This window comes from Dendrobates tinctorius, unplaced genomic scaffold (genome assembly GCF_039654945.1).
Source record: "Dendrobates tinctorius isolate UK_male_01 unplaced genomic scaffold, ASM3965494v1 ptg000089l, whole genome shotgun sequence".
Classification (NCBI taxonomy): Eukaryota; Metazoa; Chordata; class Amphibia; order Anura; family Dendrobatidae; genus Dendrobates; species Dendrobates tinctorius.
The window spans coordinates 4,297,797-4,315,617 of record NW_027361757.1 but is presented as its reverse complement, the minus strand read 5'-3'; positions in this window follow the sequence as shown (position 1 = coordinate 4,315,617).

Sequence of the window (17,821 nt, the reverse complement as noted above, 5' to 3'; positions counted from 1 at the left end):
ATAGCTGACTTACCTGTCAGACGAGGCGATCCTGACGTCCTCCCGCCCACGTTCCACGCATCGCTCGTCGGCGCCACAGGAAGCCCAGCAGGAAGCTGACGACGAGAAACGGCCCAGGACGTTCTCGCGCGATCAGCGATAACCAGCGGGGGAGCTGTCGGAGGTAAGTATCAGACATAGCGATATCGCTAGCAATATCGCTATAACGTCACAAAAACCAGTGACATTATAGCGATATTGCTAGCGATATCGCTTTGTGTGACAGGCCCTTTAGGCTCTAGTGACCATGTAGCTATAAATCCTACATGTGGCTGCAATCAGGTAAGGTCTACATAAAACAGCAATAATTACATTTTTAAATCTGGAGATAAAAAAAATCAAAGGTAAGTTGCAAACTTTCTTAATATATTTTTTCATAGCTGTTGGAGCTCTGTTTTTTTTCTGCTACCGTATCTCTGAATCCATTACATAGCCAGCCACAAAGTTAAAGGGAACCTGTTACTTATTTTTAGCCCTATCAGCTGCGCCCACCGCCATCAGGGGCTTATCTACAGCATTCTCTTTAAATCTCTTTAGCCATCAATGATCCGTCAGATTTCTATCGAAATAGGAGCTTAAGGCCGACACCTGGACTTTGAGGGTACTAGGTTTTACAAGCCATACTTCAAGAAATCCAATATTTTGGCAATGTCCGGATGGAAAGGATTCAGAGGAAGACACCCATACCGTAACCTGAAGGTTTTCCAAATTTTAGCATAAATGGAATTTATAATCTGTTTCCTGCGCTTCTGGAGGGTATGAATTGCTTCTTCTGAGAGGCCCCTGGCAGTTAAGATTGAGGCTTCAGAAGCCAAGCAGCCAGATATAGGTTCTGGGGTTTCGGATGATGCAGTGGGTACAGAAAGAATTCTGACCTTTAAATTTTTCACTCTTTGTTTCATTGCAGCCATTTGGTAAATTCAAAAAAGTTCATTTTTTTTCTCATTAATGTACACTCTGCACCCCACCTTGACTGAAAAAAAACAGAAATGTAGAATTTTTTGCAAATTTCTTAGAAAAGAAAAACTGAAATATGCATGGTCATAAGTATTCAGACCCTTTGCTCAGTATTGAGTAGAAACACTCTTGAGCTAGTACAGCCATGAGTCTTCTTGGGAATGATGCAACAAGTTTTTCCCCCCTGGATTTGGGTATCCTCTGCCATTCTTCCTTGCAGATTCTCTCCAGTTCTGTCAGGTTGGATGGTGAACGTTGGTGGACAGCCATTTTCAGGTCTCTCCAGAGATGCTGAATTGGGTTTAGGTCAGGGCTCTGGCTGGGCCAGTCAAGAATGGTCACAGAGTTGTTCTGAAACCACTCCTTTGTTATTTTAGCTGTGTGCCTCAGCCAAGACAAGTCTGAGGTCCAGAGTACTCTGGAAGACATTTTCATCCAGGATATTTATGTACTTCACCACATTCATGTTTCCTTCAATTGCAACCAGTCATCTTGTCCCTGCAGCTGAAAAACACCCCCACAGCCTGATGCTACCACCACCATGTTTCACGGTTGGGATTGTATTGGGCAGGTGATGAGCAGTGCCTGATTTTCTCCACACATACCGCTTAGAATTTGTCAGGAACACCGCACTGCACTTGCTCACTGAGCCAGTGCGCGTGTCCTGAGTACAAAAACAGTGCTCAAAGATACCTATGGAGCGGGGCAGCAACGGTGACAATGCGTACTTCAGACTATCAGGACCTGAAGCATGTGACTGCTGGGGGCATGACCTAAGCTCCACAGAGCTAGGAGCTGCAGGGAAAGGTAACTACGGGACAAGTTACCAAGGGGCATAGACAGGGACGTAAACCAGATCAAGCCGGGTCAAAGCACGAGATAGCAGGACAGTACCAAAGGGTTAGACAGAGGGAATAGTCAGGACGTAGCAATAGATCAGAAAACCAGAACGGGCAATGGACGGTACAATAGGGACAAACTGTAACGGAGTAACAATAGCCAAGCCAGGAGGTCAGAACCAGAGAAGACAATAGTACCAAAGCGAGAGATGGAGTACAGAGTGAGGGGACAGACCGGGTCATACACAGGAATCAAACAAGCAATGCAGTATACACGCACACCAGGGGGGTCAGACACACAGCCAGAATACCAGTATAGCTGACAGGGAATCCTAGTCTGGAGTGAGTATAAATACCCCTCCCAGATCCAAAGAGAGGCCGGCAAAAGTTAACCCTGTGAGAACAGGACATTAACCATGTCCTAACCATGACAGAATTATCACCAAAAAGTTCTATCTTCGTTTCATTAGACCAGAGAATCTTATTTCTCATAGTCTGGGAGTCCTTTGTGTATTTTTTTTTAGCAAACTCTGTGTGGGCTTTCATATGTCTTGCACTGAGGAGAAGCTTCTGTCGGGCCACTTCTGCCATAAAGGCCTGACAGGTGGAGGGCTGCAGTGATTGCAGACTTTGTGGAACTTTCTCCCTACTGCATCTGTGGAGCTCAGCCACAGTGATCTTGGGGTTCTTCTTTACCTTTCTCACCAAGGCTCTTCTCCCACGATTTCTCGGTTTGGCTGGATGGTCAGATCTAGGAAGACATCTGGTGGTCCCAAATGTCTTCGATTTAAGGATTATGGAGGTCACTGTGCTTTTAGGAATCTTATGTACTGTAGAAATTCTTTTATAACCTTGACCAGGTCTGTACCTTGCCCGATTAGGCGGACTAGCCAGCACTCTCTAAATGCATCCCATGTGAACACCCCTGTATACAAGACCCAACGTGCTGGGTCTAATAGCAAAGCCACTGAAAATCCACCAAAAATTCAGCCCGCCTAATCGAATAGTATGGGCGTGACTAATATTCTGTGAACCAGACACTATGCATACCTGCATGTAAACAGTGCCCTATACAGGCCTCTATTGTGCAAATGTATACTAAGCAGTCACCCCCACCATGAATGGTTATCTGGTGAATGGCTGTCTATTTAGTATTTTGCACCTGTGTTTTGCAACATCTTGCTATATGGGCTGGCTATATCCTGTAGTGCATTTGTTCAAAGACCTGGTCAGGTAAGCGGTGCTGCCCCTTTTTCTGCTGTATTTTTGAATTTTTTGGAGGATTTTCAGTCCTCTTTTGTGGCTTTGCTATTAGTTTAGTGATAGGACTCGCAAGCGTGAGGACCCTTGACATTTGGTTGCGAGCTTGCATATCTTAGCCAAAATATCGACCAATACCTCACATATTTATATGTATTTCGTGCACTTTATTTTTCAGGGTGCAGCCAAGCCCAGCACATTTGGTCTTGTATACAGGGGTGTTTACTTGGGATGCATTTAGAGAGTGCTGGCCAGTCCGCCTAATCGAATAATATGGGCGTGACTAATAGGCTGTGAACCAGACACTATGCATACCTACATGTGAACAGTGCCCTATACAGGCCTCTATTGTGCAAATGTATACTAAGCAGTCACCCGTTCCATGAATGGCTAGTTGGTGAGTGGCTGTCTATTTAGCATTTTGCACCTGTGTTTTGCACCATCTTGCTATATGGGCTGACTGCATCTTGTAGTGCATTTATTCAAAGACCTGGGAAGGTAAGCTGTGCTGCCCCTTTTTGATTTTAAGCCTCAGAACATCTAATCTTGAACGGTTCGTGTAGTATTCTCTTCCTCTACCTCCATTGTATTTCTCAATACTGACAACAGTTCCTCCATATCTTCAGAGGAAAAATATCTTTTATCCTCCTCCAAGTTTCAATTCGAGTTTAACTCTCCTTCTTTCAGCCACTCGTCAGAGATGGAAAAGTCTGCCTAGAGTAAGAACTATCCCTAAGATTATACATCCTCTTTTTTGCTGATGACATGCCTATAGAGACAGATTTAGAGGATCGAGAGAAGCAGGCTAGGGAAGACTGAATCTCCTGCTGCACCATTACTTTTACTTCTTCCATAAGGGAAGGATGTTCCTATTTTAAAATCTTCTCCGTACACCCCTGGATGTGCAGATTTGGGCTTTTAACTACAGATGGCGCATTTGCAGTTTGTAGTTTTATCCCTGACTCTTGGTGCAGGATCCTTGCCTACTTAATAATATATAAAATAATATTAATAATAAAAGAGGGGAGATAACCCAAATTTGGATTCTGCCCAACGAGAGTGGGAACTTACCCATATCAGCAATACTTACTGGGCCTTGGTTCGTGCTGGGCTTTGCAGATGCAGATCTTAGGGACATCACATCTTCCTTAGTCAAAGACCTTTTGTTCTATCTTAAGGTGTCTTCTTATTAGGGTCTCTTATAAGGGCAGAGACCGTGACTCAGCGCACCAGCATCCAATGGGATGAAAGATTCCGCCTTCATTTGAAAGAAACTGGCCTAGGGATCCTCTAGTATGAAGTTCCAGAGGCCCATTTTCAAATTTCCAAATCGAGACACCATGCGTTCCATGCTAGAACACACCCGGAAGTGACGTCATGCGCAAAGAATCCTGAGGACCTCCGGTTCCTCCTGCATGCGCATCACACACCGACATGGAGGGAAGGAGGAAGACTGTGGCTGAATAGCTATGGGAGGACCCCAGCCCTAACATCACTTAACATTACCATGAGGCGTAGGAGAGTGGTGAGGTCCCGGTCCCGAAGGTGCGGGAGCCACATGAGGAGGAAGGCACTGCCATTGACCTCTGGAGCATGGTTTAATTCTCAGGTAACATCCTAGGTGACTGCTTCTTTGACCACAGCACCCCACAGGCAACCTCTTAATGCCCTTAGGAACTGGAAAAACACTGAGGATAGAAGGTGGGAAGAGCTATTTAACCTCTTTGTGTTTCCTGTCCCTAATTAGGATGGGGAGGCAACCTTCTGTGGTGCTATCGTGGAGACGATTGGAGAAAATACCCTTTTTCCTCTAAAAGAAAAAAGAAAGAAATGTAAGAAAATATGTGGTACCACTAAGTCTACAAAAGTCTGATGGAATCACACAGTTCAGTTGATGTAAAAATGAAAATGTTATTGATCTTGGAAAATGGTGTCATGACAACATTTTCCAGATTATAGAATGATAAACTGAATGGTGTAAATCAAAACTACACCTGGTCCTGCTATGTGGATGGGAAAATAAAGTTATGGCTTTTGAAAAAAGGGGAAAAAAAACAAAGGTGCAAAACAGAATATTGTCAGGTCGGGGATGAGTTAAGCTCTATGAATAAACACTTTTTAACAATCTGCAAGTACAGGCAGCCAAAATCCTTGTTTTATCGGCTGCAGTTCTCTGAATGATGAGCTCTGTATAGCCCCGCCCACACCATTGATTGGCAGCTCTGTGTACACTGCAAATAGGCAGAAAACTGCCAGTCAGTGGTTGGGCGAAGTTACACAAAGTAACAGAACTGCATTGCATGAGAAAACTAGACCTTAGTGACAATCTCCTGATAATAAAACACTGATTTTATTGAAACTGCAACAAGCAGCTCAGTAAGTGACACATCGCTGAAGTCAAAGTCTCTGTCTTTACATTATGTAGGCTCTCACACCTATTCAAAGAAGATAAAACTGGTTTGAATCACTGACTGGTAACCAACTTACGATTTTACTTAAAAAAATGCTTTGTCCCAATTAATTTGCACAGCACTGTATATTAAATAATCTCTGTGGGTCTCAAAAGCTCAGCCGTGCTCCCTCTCCTTCTACCTCGCTTGTGTCTGGCTGTAAGACAATTGGCTGTAGCAGAAGCCTCCCTGTTGTGAACTGTCTTACAACAGTAAGAGTGTTCACTAAGCCCCTCCCTTTTGATAAAGGGGAGGGGTTTGAATCAGACTCCAGCTGAAGAATGAATGGATCAGCAGGAGATTACCCCTTGTGTTCTTTGCAGAATTTCTACAAAACTGACTATCTTGCAGAAATCTATGCTGATGCAGAATAACAAACCGTGAGGGCAATTATGGGTATTTCTTCCTCATTTGAGAATTCATTTCCAGTAATATAATTCCTTCAAGAAAGTTCAAAATATGGATTAAATATTTACTTCAAAAGCTTTTTACATGTAAAGCTGTCTTTAAAGAGGCAAAAAAGAGACCAGCTCACTAGTGTCAATCGATCCAGATAGCGAGGAAGCAAGGAATCACTGCACTGCATAGCATGTGTAACATATCGAAGGAGAAATAACGATCCAGCTTCCAAATCACAGTGATCATTAAAAATATAATTTTTTTTATTTAAGGTACTTAAAATGCATACACATTGAAGAAAAGTTTTTAATGTTAACAGGATTAAGAAAGCAGTTTGTGTTTGAAACGTGTTGTTTTTTATAGTGTTCTACCTCTTGCCCTGCACACATAGGGGTATGCATTTCAGGGGTACACCATTTTTGCCTTAAGAGCCGCTTGTGTCAATGGCTCTGTTTTTCATGTACGCGTCAAACCATCACAACATCTGATCTTTCGGTGTAATCATAGGTAGTAGCCATAGGTAGTAGCGTTATAAATGTCCACCTAAAGAAATAATAAATCCTCCATTTGGATGAAGTTGATATCGGATCCTATGTAGCGCACCAGAAAATTGTTTAGGAAAGACATCAAACTTTGTGATTAATGACCCCCTAACATTAATAAGTGGTAAAGGGAGGTGACGACTTCGAAAACATCTGATCCAACCATGATAAACACATGTCAAGCAAGTTCTAATTACTGCTCCGCAAAGTCAAATATTTGTTGCAAGCAGAGGAATAATTGTCAATGGCAGTGACGGTGTGAAAGTAGAAGGAAAAGAAGAGCATGGTGTCGCTTTGTATGTGGAACAGATGCCTACACGCCTTGGGGAAACACAGCTTTCTTTTTACAAATCAAAGCTTTAAATTACAAGGTTTTTACCAAAGAGAACAGTTGTGGCAAGGCGTCTGCTCTCATTTGCGTAATGGTTTCTGTCACTGGTGATTAGACACAGGATGAAGTAAAAGAAATTTGACAATTAGGAATGAGGGATCATTAATCTGAATCTTTGTTAAGAGGACAGAAGTATTGGAAAAAAAAGAACTCGAAATATATGTACCAAAGACGGATAAAAGATGAGCAGCAAGTGCAAAACTACAGGTTCCTTTTCTGAAAAGATGTCAGAGAAAGACCCTGCTCCCATCATGTTATTTCACTCTACTTAGCGCCCACGTTGGGAGAGGCTCAGGTACATGCTAAGCTCCTGTTTGGGTGTATAGATACCTGACATGGGCCAAAAGTGTCCTTTAGAACTTCTTTAGACCAGTATACTGCAGCAACAAGTATGTAATAGCATAGTAGATTATTCCATTGATCAATATTGGTAGTATTTATGCAATAGTGTACACTTTTTCGATCAATATGGTACAGAAAAGTTGCAGACTACCATATTTTCGCAAAAAGTTATGAAGTTTATTATGGTGAACAGGAAACAAATAATCATCCTGAAATAGCTACAGTGGGGGCAAGGACAAACCCAGAGCAAATTCCACTTGTAACTGTATCGGCGTGCATAAAGGCTGATACAGCTAACCTCTGGGGTAGAGCAGAAAACCATGGTCTCTCCTGCCCTACAGCTCTACATTCTGTTGGCAACTAGGCACTTTAGGCTTGTGGCTTACAGACAGGCTTGAAGATGGCTGGGAAATGAACATGATGTCAGAGTCCCGATGCTGACTATGAAGGTGGACTCTCCAGGATCCAGGGTCAGGTGAGAATGTATAAGATTTTGTTTTCATTTTCTGCCACTTTTACTTTTTTTTTCGGTTTTATTGGAACTCAGGGGACATTTTAATTATATGTGCAGCTGACATGTGCCCAAAATAGCCACGGGTGGAATCGTGATCCACCTGCGGCTATTAACTAGTTAAGTGCTGCTGTCAAACGCTGACAGCGGCATTTAAATGGCGCTTCCGGCCATGGGACCGGAAATACGCATACCGGTGACCCGCGTCACGTAATCGTGGGTCACTGGTATGTCGGCATGACGACTCAAGGTCTCCTGGAGACCTCTATGGTTGTCAGTGCTGAATTGCTATAAGCGCCGAATTGCTAGAGGCGATATGTAGTAGAGCCGGTTGAGTTGTGCCAGCTTCTAGTCTCCTATTGAGACTATTGATGCATGGCAAAAATTAAAAAAAAAAAAAAGTGTTTAAAAATATATATAAAAGTTTAAATCACCCCCCCTTTCGCCCCATTCAAAATAAAACAATAAAAAAAATACATACACGTATTAGGTATCGCCGCGTTCAGAATCACCTGATCTATCAATAAAAAAAGGATTAACCCTATCACTAAACGGGAATATAAGATTCCAACTGCCAGATATACGGTTTTCTGGTCGCCGTGACATTGCATTTAAATGCAATAACGGGCGATCAAAAGACCGTATCTGCACCAAAATGGTATCATTAAAAACGTCAGCCCGGCTTGGAAAAATAAGCCCGAGATCACAAAAAATGGAGACGTTATGGGTACTGGAAAATGGTGCAATTTGGTTTTTACATAGCAAAGTTTGGAATTTTTTTCATCACTTAGATAAAAAAGAACCTAGACATGTTTGGTGTCTATGAACTCATAATGACCTGGAGAATCATAATGGCAGGACAAAAAAAAGCCAAACAAAAAACAAGTGTGTCATTGCACTTTTTTTGCAATTTCACCACACTTGGATTTTTTTTCCCGTTTTCTAGTACACTACATAGCAAAACCAATGGTGTTGTTCAGAGGGGTGTAATGAAGTGGGTATAATGAGAGGGTGTAATGAGGGGGTGTAATGAGAGGGTGTAATGAGGGGGGAGTAATGAAAGGGATGCCACCGCCGGACCCCCGCCAGGACCCACCTCCTGACTACACACGCCGGATCCCGCCGCTTCCTGCGCACCCACCTCTGTGCAGTCACAGCCGGCAGGAAAGACCGCAGCTTGAGGCCTGTGCTGGAGATTGGGTGCGGCCACCCTCTGCTGGCGCTGCACACCATCTCCAGCATAGGCCGCAATTCATCGTCTTTCCTGCCACCTGTGAGAGAGGTGTAACGAGAGGCTGTAATGAGGGGGGAGTAATGAGAGGGATGCCACCGCTGGACCCCCGCCAGGACCCACCGCCTGACTACACGTGCCGGATCCTGCCGCTGCTGGCTGTTATGAATGGGTCGCCGAGGAAAAAAAAAACAACGCAAGCTAAGTCTCAGAAAACCAGAGAGGTTGGTAACTATGCAGACTGCAGATCCCTGATTCTAACCGCGCAACTAGCAGCAGTCGTGGAGCGTTCCTATGTTGGTCCTAGATGCCTCATCACAACCGGAGAGCTAAATAAGCCTAAAGCAGGAAAAGAGGAAAACTAACTGCCCCAGAGCAGACCCCAAAGGAAAGACAGCCCCCCACATGTATTGACGGTGAAACAAGATGAAAACACATACAAAGGCAGGAAAATAGGCTGAGCAAACGATGGGGCCAAACTAGCTAGAAAGGACAGGAAAGGAAAGACACTGTCTGCAATCTGCCAAACACCCTACCAAAAATAATGTCCAACACATCTGATAGCAAAATTAACCCTGAAGTCACTAGACTTCTCCCACTATATCAGCACTCTGAAATATTCTAAGACAGAGCAAAAAGAGGCCAATCCAATACGGGACAAAAAAAAAGCAAATTGGCAAATACAGATAAATAAGAGTGCAAATTCAGCACAGCCCAGCCGGGCTGGCTGACCACACAAAAAACTGAATTGACCAACAAGAGCAAGTGTGAACATTAGCAAAAACAAACTTAACTTGAGACTGGAACAGAGCTGAGTCCAAGACCTGAGAAGCAGACTGAATCACCAGCACCAGGATAGGGCGTCGGCTGTCTTATATCCAGTCTGATACTCCAGAGATCCAATCTTTATCCTCCTCACCAGGTGGCAGATCACTACCAATTAAACCAACCTCACTACCTCCTGTCACCACCAGAGGGAGAACGGAAGGAGAACTCTCAACTGGTGGAGCAGAAAATGAGCTCATAACAGCCGGCCCACCCACCTCCGTGCAGTAACATCCGCAGGAAAGACCGCGGCTTGAGGCCTGTGCTGGAGATTGGGTGCGGCCACCCTCTGGTGGTGCCGCACACCTTCTCCAGCACAGGCCACAAAACACAGTCTTTCCTGCCGGTTGGTCAGTTTGAAAACAGGGTGGCACATGTTAAGGAGCTGAAAATCCTAAACCCTTCATCCAATTTTAATGTGGATACCCTCAAATGAAAGCTGAAAGTCTGAACTTCAACTGCATCTGAATTGTTTTGTTTAAAATTCATTGTGGTAATGTCTAGAACCAAAATTAGAAAAATGTTGTCTCTGTCCAAATATATATGGACCCAACAGTATATATATATATCTATCTACTGTATATCTATATAGATATATAGATAGATATATAGCTAGATAGATTAAAAGCCAGCAAAGGATCTGCCACATACAGTATAATCACAGAGTGACAGGTTAGAATAGAATAGCTAGGATAGATATATACACATAGAATACATATATACACTACTGTTCAAAAGTTTGGGGTCACCCAGACAATTTTGTGTTTTCCATGAAAACTCATACTTTTATTAACCCCTTACCTACAATTGACGTAATATTCCGTCCATGTGACCATGGACCTAATTACCATGGACGGAATATTACGTCACCATGATCAGCGGTGCCCAATGTGCAGCGCTGCTGCGGGGGGCTCCTTTCCTCCAGGCCCCCGAATCCAAGATGGCGACGGGGGCCTTCGGGGGCCTGAGGAAGCTGGCTTCCTCAGTGCCTGCAAAGCGCAGGCATGAGGAAGTCTGCAGCAGTGCCTGTGACAGATCGCTGATCTGTCACAGTGATCTGTGATGTGACAGATCAGCGATCTGTCACAGGACAGTGATGTCCCACCTGGGACAAGGTAATAAAGTAAAAAAAAAAAAAAAAAAGTGTTAAAAATAATAAAAAAAAAATCGCTAAATAAATTAGTAAAAAAAAAAAAAAATATTCCCCAAGAAATCCATTTTTTCAAAATAAAAAAAAACAAAAACAATAAAAGTACACATATTTGGTGTCGCCGCGTCCGTAATGACCTGCCCTATAAAACTGTCCCATTAGTTAACCCCTTTAGCGAACCCCTTAAAAAATAAAAATAAAAATAAAAAACGAAGCAAAAAATAATGATTTATTATCATACCACCGAACAAAAAGTGCAATAACGCGCGATCAAAAAGACACATATAAATATCCATGGTACCGCTGAAAACGTCATCTTGTCCCGCAAAAAACGAGCCGCCATACAGCGTCATCCGCAAAAAAATAAAAAAGGTATAGCTCGCAGAATAAAGCGATACAAAAATAATTATTTTTTATATAAAATTGTTTTCATTGCAAAAAAACGACAAAACATAAAAAAACGGCCTAAATGAGGTATCGCTGTAACCGTACTGACCCGAAGAATAAAACCGCTTTATCAATTTTACCGCACGCGGAACGGTGTAAACGCACACCCCCAAAAGAAATTCATGAAATGCTGGTTTTTGTTCATTCTGCGTCCCAAAAATCGGAATAAAAAGCGATCAAAAAATGTCACGTGCCCGAAAATGGTACCAATAAAAATGTCAACTCGTCCCGCAAAAAATAAGACCTCATATGACTCGGTGGGTCAAAATACGGAAAAATTATAGCTCTCAATATGTGGTGATGCAAAAACTACTTTTACAATAAAAAGCGTCTTTTAGTGTGTGACAGCCGCCAAACATAAAAACCGCCATAAATAGTAAATCAAACCCCCCGTTATCACCCCCTTAGTTAGGGAAAAATAATAAAACTAAAAGAAAATGTATTTATTTCCATTTTCCCGCTAGGGTTAGGGTAGGGTTAGGGTTAGGGTTAGGGCTAGGGCTAGGGTTAGGGTTAGGGTTAGGGCTAGGGTTAGGGCTAGGGCTCAGATTAGGGTTAGGGGTGTGTTGAGGTTAGGGTTGGAGTTATAATTGGGGGGTTTCCACTGTTTGGGCACATCAGGTGCTCTCCAAAGGCAACATGGCGTCTGATCTCAGTTCCAGCCAATTCTGCGTTGAAAAAGTCAAATGGTGCTCCTTCCCTTCCAAGCTCTGCCATGCGCCCAAACAGTGTTTTACCCCCACATGTAGGGTATCAGCCTACTCAGGACAAATTACAAAACAACTTTTGGGGTCCAATTTCTCCTGTTACCCTTAGGAAAATAAAAAAATTGGGGTCAAAAATATAATTTTGCGGAAAAAAATGTTTTTTTTATTTTCACGCCCAGGCGTTATAAACTTCTGTGAAGCACTTGGGGGTTCAAAGTGCTCTCCACACATCTAGATAAGCTCCGTGGGGGGTCTAGTTTCCAAAATGGGGTCACTTGTGGGGAGTTTCAATAGTTTAGGTACATCAGGGGCTCTCCAAACGCACATGACACCCGCAGAACAATCCATCAAAGTCTGCATTCCAAAACGTCACTACTTCCCTTCCGAGCCCCGACGTGTGCCCATACAGTAGTTTTCTCCCACATATGAGGTATCAGCGTACTCAGGACAAATTGGACAACAACTTTTGGGGTCCAATTTCTCCTGTTACCCTTGGGAAAATAAAAAAATTGGGGACTAATTGATCATGTTTGTGGAAAAAATACGATTTTTTTATTTTCATGCCTGGGCATTATAAACTTCTGTGAAGCCCTTGGGGGTTCAAAGTGCTCACCACACATCTAGATAAGTTCATCAGGGGGTCTAGTTTCCAAAATGGGATCATTTGTGGGGGGTTTTCACTGTTTAGGTACATTAGGGGCTCTCCAAAGGCAACATGACACCCACAGACCATTCCATCAAAGTCTGCATTCCAAAACGTCACTACTTCCCTTCCGAGCCCTGACGTGTGTCCACACAGTAGTTTTCTCCCACATATGGGGTGTCAGCGTACTCAGGACAAATTGGACAACAACTTTTGGGGTCCAATTTCTCCTGTTACCCTTGGGAAAATAAAAAAATGGGGACTAAAAGATGATGTTTGTGGAAAAAATACGATTTTTTTATTTTCACGCCCGGACGTTATAAACTTCAGTGAAGCACTGGGGGGTTCAAAGTGCTCACCACACATCTAGATAAGTTCCTTGGGGGTCTAGTTTCCAAAATGGTGTCATTTGTGGGGGGTTTCTACTGTTTTGGTATATCAGGGGCTTTCCTAACGCGACATGGTGTCCGATCTCAATTCCAGCCAAAAACGTCAAATGGCGCTGCTTCCCTTCCGAGCTCTGCCATGCGCCCAAATAGTGGTTTACACCCACATGTGGGGTATCAGCGTACTCAGGATTAATTGCACAATATCTTTTATGGTCCTGTTACTTTTGGAAAAATAAGAATTGAGGGTGAAAAGATCATTTTTGTGGAAAAAATATGATTTTTTAATTGTACTGCTGTACGTTATAAACTTCAGTGAAGCACTGGGGGGTTCAAAGTGCTCACCACACATCTAGATAAGTTCCTTGGGGGGTCTAGTTTCCAAAATGGTGTCATTTGTGGGGGGTTTCTAGTGTTTTGGTACATCAGGGGTTTTCCAATCGCGACATGGTGTCCGATCTCAATTCTAGCCAAAAACGTCAAATGGCGCTGCTTCCCTTCCGAGCTCTGCTATGCGCCCAAATAGTCATTTACACCCACATATGGGGTATCAGCGTACTCAGGACAAATTGCACAATAACTTTTAAGGTCCTGTTACCCTTGGAAAAATAAAAATTGGGGGTGAAAAGATCATTTTTGTGGAAAAAATATGATTTTTTAATTGTACCGCTGTACGTTATAAACTTCTGTGAAGCCCTTGTGGGTTCAAAGTTCTCACCACATATCTAGATAAGTTCCTTGGGGGGTCTAGTTTCCAAAATGGGGTCACTTGGGGGGTTTCCACTGTTTAGGTACATCAGGGGCTCTCCAAACGCGGCATGGCATCCGATCTGAATTCCAGCCAATTTTGCATTGAAAAAGTCAAACGGCGCTCCTTCCCTACTGAGGTCTGCCATGCGCCGAAACAGTGGTTCCCCCCCACATATCAGGTATCAGCGTACTCAGGACAAATTGCACAATAACTTTTGCAGTCCAATTTCTCCTGTTACCCTTGGTAAAATAAAGAAAATTGAACCTGAAGTATTTTTTTTGTGAAAAAAAGTTAAATGTTCATTTTTTTTTTTAATATTCAAAAAATTCCTGTGACGCACCTAAAGGGTTAATAAACTTCTTGAATGTGGTTTTAAGCACCTTAAGGGGTGCATTTTTTAGAATGGTGTCACTTTTGGGTATTTTCTATCATATAGACCCCTCAAAGTGGCTTCAAATGTGAAGTGGTCCCTAAAAATAAAATGGTGTTGCAAAAATGAGAAATCGCTGGTCAATTTTTAACCCTTATAACTTCCTAACAAAAAAAAATGTTGGTTCCAAAATTGTGCTCATGTAAAGTAAACATGTGGGAAATGTTATGTATTAAGTTTTTTGTGTGCCGTGTCGCTGTGATTTAAGGGCATAAAAATTTAAAGTTGGAAAATTGCGAAATTTTCAAAATTTTCGCCAAATTTCCATTTTTTTCACAAATAAACGCAAGTTATTTGAATGCAATTTTACCACTAACATGAAGTACAATATGTCATGAGAAAACAATGTCAGAATCACCGGGATCCATGGAAGCGTTCCAGAGTTATGACCTCATAAAGGGACAGTGGTCAGAATTGTAAAAATTGGCCCGGTAGTTAACGTGCAAACCACCCTTGGTAGTGAAGGGGTTAATCAAATGAGTTGCCAATTTAAAATCTAGTCCAGAAATTGACAAGGTTCGAAAAAAAGATTTTTATTTGAAATAATAATCTTCTCCTTCAAACTTTGCTTTCGTCAAAGAATGCTTCCTTTGCAGCAAGTACAGCATTGCAGACCTTTGGCATTCTAGCAGTTAATTTTCTGAGGTAATCTGGAGAAATTTCACCCCATGCTTCCAGAAGCCCCTCCCACAAGTTGGTTTGGCTTGATGGGCACTTTTTGCATACCATACGGTCAAGCTGCTCCCACAATAGCTCAATGGGGTTGACATCTGGTGACTGCCTGGCCACTTCATTACAGATAGAAGAATACCAGCTGCCTGTTTCTTCCCTAAATAGCTCTTGCATAATTTGGAGGTGTGCTTTGTGTCATTGTCCTGTAGTAGGATGAAATTGGCTCCAATCAAGCGCTGACCACAGAGTATAGCATGGCGTTGCAAAATGGAGTGATAGCCTTCCTTTTTCAAAATCCCTTTTACCTTGTACAAATTTCCCACTTTACCAGCACCAAAGCAACCCCAGACCATCACATTACGTCCACCATGCTTGACAGATGGTGTCAGGCACTCTTCCAGCATCTTTTCAGTTGTTCTGTGATCCAAACACCTCAAGCTTGGATTCGTCTGTCCATAACACTTTTTACCAATCTTCCTCTGTCCAATGTATGTGTTCTTTTGCCTATAGTAATCTTTTCCTTTTATTATCCAGTCTCAGATTCGGCTTTTTCTTTGCCTCTCTGCCCTGAAGGCCAGCATCCCGGAGTCGCCTTTTCACTGTAGATGTTGACACTGGCATTTTGCGTGTACTATTTAATGAAGCTGCCAGTTGAGGACCTGTGAGGCGTAGATTTCTCAAACTACAGACTCTAATGTACTTGTCTTGTGGCTCAGTTGTACAATGGGGCCTCCCACTTCTCTTTCTATATGTTAGAGCCTGTTTGTGCTCTCCTCTGAAGGGAGTAGTGTGACAATCCATGTTTGGATCGGTGGCAGATCTGGGCTCACATATAACCTTTTTTTTTCTTCAAGACTTTGGCTTAATGTTAGTTTTTGCCCCCGGTGGACGCCGGTATTATTACAACCTTAGTGGCTGCTAATGGGTTTTGCCCCCGGTGGCCGCTGGGGTTATTACAACCTAGTAGCTGCTAATGGGTTTTGCCTCCGGTGGCCGCTGGGGTTACTACATGTTAAATTGGCCAGCAGGTGTTAACCCTCCCCTCCTTCCTATAAAAGGGTGTCAGGTGCTCTGCATCACTGTTGGTGATACTGGTCATTTCCTAACCAACCTTGGAGGAGAGAGGAGCTATTGGGAGCAGAGCTTTTCAGCTCATCCAGAGCATTGGTGTTTCAGCTGTTCAGTTGGAAGCTGTATCCGTGTGGCGTACTCTTTTGCCTCAGGAGCATTGGCAACAGAGAAAGCTAAGTTGTTTGTTTTTCCCTATTTGTTGTTTTCCCTAGTGTTATATTAGTACAGCGGTGGGACCAGTGTCCACACTAGCCAGTTCCCTAGTAAGGGATAGGTGCAGGGCTAGTGAGGGACTAGGTATCCTGGTCGGCGACAGGTGAAGAGCCTGTATAGGGAACGTTAGGAGTGTTCAGGGACACAGCCTCAGGAGAGTGCAGAAGGTGTCCACGTCCCCGTTCCCTATTGTAGGGCCCACCGTTGTAACTGTGTCCCCGGTGTTCCCTTGTTTGTCTTGTTGTTTCAGTTACCGACCTGCTGGTCGCGTCACACAGGGCAAGTCACTACGTGACAAGTAAACACACCGTTGTAGGAAATCTTCAGTTTCTTGGCAACTTCTCACATGGAATAGCCTTCATTTTTAAGAACAATAATAGACTGTCGAGTTTCCCATGAAAGTTCTTTTTTTCTGGCCATTTTGAGAGTTTAATGGAACCAACATATGTAATGCTCCAGATTCTCAACTATCTCAAAGGAAGGTCAGGTTTATAGCTTCTCTAATCAGCCAACCTGTATTCAGCTGTGCTAACATACTTGCACAAGGGTTTTCAAGGGTATTCTAACCATCCATTAGCCTTACACAGTTAGCAAACACAAAGTACCATAAGAACACTGGAGTGATGGTTGTTGGAAATGGGCCTCTATGCACCTATGAAGATACTGCATTACCAGACGTTTGCAGCTAGAATAGTCATTTACCACATTAACAACATATAGAGTGTATTTCTGAATCATTTAATGTTAACTTCATTGGAAAAAACTGCTTTTCTTTCAAAAATAAGGAAATTTCTAAGTGACCCTAAACTTTTGAATGGTAGTGTATATATATATATATATATATAAAATAATCTTTATTTATATAGTGCCAACATATTCCGCAGCGCTTTACAGTTTAACAGTTCCATAGCACAAGTAGCACAAGTCATAGGTAACAACGTTAACAATACAATAATTAAAGCAAAACAAGATGACCCTGCTCGTGAGAGCTTACAATCTACAATGAGGTGGGGGAGATACAAAGTACAGGTGTGTATTTACAATGATGTATTTACAATGATGGTGCAGCCATCTTGAGGGAGTAAGGGATAGATGGAGATAGTGAATGGGCTACACACGCATACTTACACATAAAATGACTTTGATTAGTGAACGTGATAGGTCGCTCTGAACAAATGCGTTTTGAGGGAGCGCCTAAAACTATGCAAATTGTGGATAGTCCTAATTTCTTGGGGTAGAGCATTCCAAAGGATTGGCACAGCGCGGGAGAAGTCTTGGAGTTGGGAGTGGGAGGTACTGTTTAGTGCAGAGGTTAGTCGAAAGTCGTTTGTGGAGCGCAGTGGTCAGTTAGGTCGATAGACAGAAATGAGGGAGGAGATGTTGGGGGGTTCTGCACTGTGGAGAGCTTTGTGGGTGAGAACAAGTACTTTGAATTGGATCCTATAATGAATGGGCAGCCAATGTAAGGACTGGCGAAGAGCGGACGTGTCCGAATACCGATTAGCCAGATGAATGACCCTGGCTGCTGCATTAAGTATGGACTGGAGAGGAGAAAGTCGAGTATA